The sequence below is a fragment of the Chrysochloris asiatica genome, unplaced genomic scaffold (assembly GCF_000296735.1).
Source record: "Chrysochloris asiatica unplaced genomic scaffold, ChrAsi1.0 scaffold00094, whole genome shotgun sequence".
Lineage (NCBI taxonomy): Eukaryota > Metazoa > Chordata > Mammalia > Afrosoricida > Chrysochloridae > Chrysochloris > Chrysochloris asiatica.
Window position 1 is genome coordinate 11,145,398 of NW_006408612.1, and position 5,423 is coordinate 11,150,820.

At 38.9% G+C, this 5,423-nt stretch overlaps 1 protein-coding gene across 3 annotated transcripts in view; it reads left to right on the forward strand.

Moving 5' to 3' along the window:
* The first annotated feature begins 2,663 nt into the window (after positions 1-2,663).
* OSBPL6 (oxysterol binding protein-like 6) overlaps positions 2,664-5,423 on the forward strand; it is a 133,018-nt gene continuing 130,258 nt past the window's right edge. For all 3 annotated transcript variants that reach the window (XM_006866685.1, XM_006866683.1, XM_006866684.1), the window contains exon 1: positions 2,664-2,850. The gene's annotated coding sequence lies outside the window, so the exon portion shown is untranslated. The remainder of the gene's footprint in view (positions 2,851-5,423) is intronic.

The window sequence follows — 5,423 nt, forward strand, 5'->3', positions numbered from 1 at the left end:
TTTTAATATTCCTAGCTTGAATAATTATCAGAGGTAATTGGTTTTATCTGAATAATCTATTGATAGTGTGGTAATTTTTAACCCCTAGTGGTCAGCACTATACTTTATCGGAGCTCTGGTAGCGTAGTGGTTACGAATCGGACTGTGAACCTTAAGGTCAGTGGTTCGAAACTACCAGCTGCTCTGCGGGAGAAAGATGAGGCTTTCTACTCCCGTAAAGATTTACACCCTTGGAAACTCTGTACAGGGTCGCTATGGGTCGGAACCGACTCAAAGGCACTTAACAACAACATTGTCTTTTTAAAGATTGTGCAGAATATCTACAAAACCAAAAAACTAAACCCACTGATGTTGAGTCAGTTCTGCATAATATATAATTAATTATAGCCTCGGAACAAGCCAAGGCTTCTAATCTTTGACATTGCATTCATACTATGTGCGCTTTGTAGTAAAATGGACAATGACAGATTTGATCCTTGCAAAGTATACATAAATAGAAGTCGTATGAATTTCACGTTAAATTCTCACACCTGCTGTGTTCCGGAACTAAAACCTACTCCCTGTTTCCTAGAGCAAACCCACTTCCACTGAGTCAATTCTGTATAGACTGTAAATCTTTATGGGAACAGACAGCCTCGTCTTTCTCCCACAGAGCAGCTGATGGTTTTTGAACTGTGGACATCTGTGATAGCTGTAAGCAGTAATACCATAAGATCAGGACAACCTCACAATCATGGTGGTGATGTGGTTGTGTGCTGTTGCGTCGATTCAGATTCTTAGCAACCCTATATAGGGTTTCCAAAACTGTAAATGTTTACAGGATCAAAAAAAAGCTTCTTCTTTCTATTGAGGATCAGCTGGTAGGTTTGAACTGCTGACCTTGCAGTCAGCAGCCCAATTCATAACCCAGTTTGCTACCAAGTTTCCTCCTCACAAGTGTCATTAAGTACCATTGAGTCGATTCCAACTCATAGCGACTCTGTATAGGGTTTCCGAGGAGCAGCTGATGGGTTTGAACTGCCTATCTTTTGGTTTGTAGTCCAGTACTGATCCTGTAGTGCCACACCAGGAGTCCCCTCACAAGAGTAGAACTGAAGACCAAAAGTAACCCTGTGAGATGAGAAGTTGTTTTTTAGCTGACAAGATCAGTGAAGAGTTGGGAGCTCTGGTTCTGAACTGATTTCAGAAGATGTATAGGCAAGACTATGGGGAAGGCTGGAGACTGGGAAACACAGTGCATGTGATGTGGGAGGTGGAGGAATGCCTTCAATATGTCTAGCAAAATTTGCCCTGCCTTCTCCTTTCCCTCTGTTGCTGCTTAGTGGGGGAAATAGAGGTAAGCAGAGGAAACCTGGTTTTACCTCTTAATGCATTGCCATTAAATGTATTCCAACTTCTAGACTAGAACTGCCCCCACAAGGCTTCCAAAGCTGTAATCTTTGAGGACTCCAACTTCCATATCTTTCTCCTGCATAGCAACTTACAACAGCCAACACAATCACCATGCTACCATATCTTCTTCCTACCTCGTAGGCCTGTATTTTCCTGTTTTATCTCATGTGCTGTTTTAGGGTGCTAATGAGTTAAAAGGGAAGGAAATATGGGTGGGGTGAGGAGGAATTGCAGAAGAGCAGAAGGGATTCTTTACCATACTTTTCCCTCTGTCTTTTTCATTGTTCTTTCATATTCCAAATCTCAGCTGAGGCCACCACAGGAAAGAGTAAAGAAAAGGAAGTGTGGGAGGGGATTTTCTCTGTTCCTGGCCATTCATAGTCACTCTGCCTGTAGTTATATAAGATTATAGACTGAGTAGTGTTTGCAGGAAGCACACTGTTGAGCTTGCAGAAATAATCTTGATGGACCTTAACCTTAGCTCTTCTATGTCATCATCGTAATCACCAGTGAAGTTGTGTTTAGGACAATATAAAATGCATGCATAGGGGACATTTTTTTTAAAATGTGATTTTTGAAGAGGTGGGAAGGTTTAGAAGAAATATGTCATTCCTCTCTCTTCCTCCCCCAAAAGAAAATGATTTAAGGAACAATGTGATGCAGGGTAGACATCAATTGTTTGCACTTGTGTAAATCATAGTCTTTTATAAAAATAAATATGTGTGTATGTGCATCGAATTGGTCCCAACTCATAGTGACCCTGTATAGGATTTCTGACAGCAACTGGTGGGTTTGAATGGTCAATCTTGTAGTTAGCATTCCAGGACATCCTATGGTGCTACGCCAGGACTCCATAGATATAGATGTTGTTGTTGTTATTGTTGCTTGTCATAAGCAAAAAAGAAGAAAAACAAAAATAGAGAAACAGCCTTTTTGAAAATCAAATTAAAGCTACCTTCTGAATGTGTGAATGAATGACCCTGTTGGAGAAGTTTAGGGATTGCTGTGGCTACTGTAGGATAAGCACTAGACTGCTAAGCTCAAGGTCAGCAGTTCCAGCCCACTAGCTGCTCTGCAGAGGAATGAGATTTTCTTTTCGCATAAGGATTTACATACTCAGAAACCCTCTACAGAGTTACTATGGCTCGAAACTGACTCTTACAACTGACAAATTGGAAGGAATTTTCAGATTGACCACAGACAGTCTCCCAGTGGGACTCTTGCAGGTTCTGTGGAGATGCCCTATGTGACTGTAGTCTTTCTTTTTCAGCTCTGCTCCTTGCTAGCAAAGCAGCAAGACAAGGGAATTAAGGAGTCACTTATAATTTACCCAGAAGCCCCAGCACAGTCAATCAACTGTGTCCCCAAGGAGAAAAGCTGCAGACATATGAGGACAAACCACTGCAAACAGCTTTTACCATAAAACCAACCTGGAGCACTTAGACCCCAAAGTGCAAGGTAAGAATATGTATTTTTTTTTTTTAATGATTCCAAAATTAATTTAAGTATTTTTTATAACTCTGTTGCCAGGCAATTTATCACAATCTCATTATGAGATTCACTTTTACTTTGCTTATTTAAAGAAGTTCCTGTATTTGCAATAGTGCTACCATAAACTCTGATAGTTTCAAGGAGGAGAGAAATTTTCCATTGTTTCTCACTCATGGTCTATAAGAAAGCCTCGGGTGCCCATATGCCTTATGACAGTTCTTTCACACTACACATAAGGATATAGCGTCTTCAAAAAGTTTTCTTTAATAACCTGGGATATATTTCAGAACAATAACATAAGCCTAAATAATCCACATTCTTTTTGTAAATTATAGAAGTGTAAAAGCAGAACCTGTGACATTTTTGGACAAATACATAGCCTGGAAACTATTTGTTCAAATTTTTGTGCATTAGGAAATAATATTTTTAATATTAATAATGTAAATTCATAAACAGGAAAAGCTACATATAGGAGAACATGTTTTGTACAAGCTTAAAAAACCAAAAGCAGAGCTGGGTTTTTGTTGCTATTAGATACCGTACATTCAGTTCTCACACATAGTACGTACCCCTGTGCACAATAGAATGAGACTCTGCTTGGTCCTGTATGCCTTCTTCACAGTTGGTCCTTTGAGCCTATTGTGGCGGCCAATGCATCTCATTGAGGGTTTTCCTCTTTTTCACTTACCCTCTACTTTATCAAGCATGATGTCCTTCAGAGACTGGTCCTTCCTAATAACATGACCAAAGTGAGAGAAAGTTTTCCCATGCTTGCTTCTAAGGAGCATTCTGGCTGTTCTTCCAAGACAGATGTTCTTCTGACAGTCAGTGTTTCTCTTCAACACCAAAATTTAAAGACATCAATTCTTCTTTGGCCTTCCTTCTTTTCTTGGTCTTACCTATTTTCTGAGTTCTTCTAGATACTGCATGCTTATGAGGCAACTGGAAATATCATGGTGTACCTTAATTTTCAAAGTGACATCTTTGCTTTTTAACACCTTAAAGCGATCTTTTGCAGCAGATTGGGTCAATTTAATATGTCCTTTTATTTCTTGATTGCTGCTTCTATTGGCATTGATTTGGCATTTTGGTCTTTTCTTAAGTAAAATGAAATCCTTGACAATTTTCTGCATTTATCACGATGCTGTTTACTGGCCCATTTGTGAGGATTTTTGTTTTCATTATGTTTTGCTGTAGTCTTTGATCTTCATCAATAAGTGCTTCAAGTCCTTTTCACTTTCAGCAAGCAAAATTGTGTCAGCTGCATATTGCATGTTGTTAATGAGCCTTTCTTCAAGCATTATATGTTACATTTGTCTTCATATAGTCCAGTTTCTTGGATTATTTGTTCAGCATGCAGATTGAATAAGTATGAAGAAAGGATACAACCCTGATGCATACCTTTCCTGATTTTTAAATCATATAGTATTCCCTTGTTCTATTTGAACAAGTACCTCTTGGTCTATGTACGAGTTCCTCATGAGCACAATTAAGTGTTCTGGAATCTCCATTCTTTTCAGTGTTATCCATAATTTGTTATGATCCAGACAGTTGAATGCCTTTCCATAGTCAATAAAACACAGATAAATATCTTTCTGGTATTCTCTGCTTTCAGCCAAGTTCCATCTAATACCAGCAGTAATATCCCTTGATCCACATTGTCCTCTGAATCCAGCTTGAATTTCTAGAAGCTCCCTGGCAATGCCCACCCCCCCGCAACCATTTTTAAATTAATTCCAGAAGAATTTTACTTGTGTGTGCTATTAATGATATTGTTCCACAATTTCCACATTCCACTGGGTCCTCTTTCTTTGTAATGGGTACAACATGGATTTCTTCTAGTCTGTGGCCAGGTGGCTGTCTTCTAAATTTCTTGGCATAGACTAGTGAACATCTCCAGCATTGCATGTTTGTTGAATCATTTTTATTGGTATTTCGTCAATTCCTGGAACCCTGTTTTTTGCTAGTGCTTTCAGTTCAGCTTGGACTTCTTCCATCAACACAATGGATTCTTGATCATATGCTACATCTTGAAATGGCCGAACATCAACCACTGCTTTTTGGTACATTGACTGTGCATTCCTTCTGTCTTCTTTTGATGCTTCCTGCATCATTCAATATTCATAGAATCTTTCAATATGGCACGTTGAGGCATGAATTTTTCCTTCAATTCTTTCAGCTTCAGATACGCTAGCATCCTTCCCTTTTGGTTTTCACATTACATTATGACACTTTATTTTGTCTTCTTGAGCTACTTTGAAATCTTCTATTCTGCTCTTTTACTTCATCACTTCTTCCTCTTACTTTAGTTTCTCTACATTCTGCAACAAGTTTCAGAGTCTCTTCTGGCATTCATTTTGGTCTTTTCTTTCTTTCCTGTCTTTTTAATGACCTCTTGCTTTCTTCATGTTTGATGTCCTTGATGTCATCCCACATCGTCTTGTCTTCAGTCATTACTAGTCAATTTGTCAAATCTGTTCTTGAGAGGGTCTCGCTACTCAGGTGAGGTATACTCAAGGTCATACTTTGCTATCATGGAC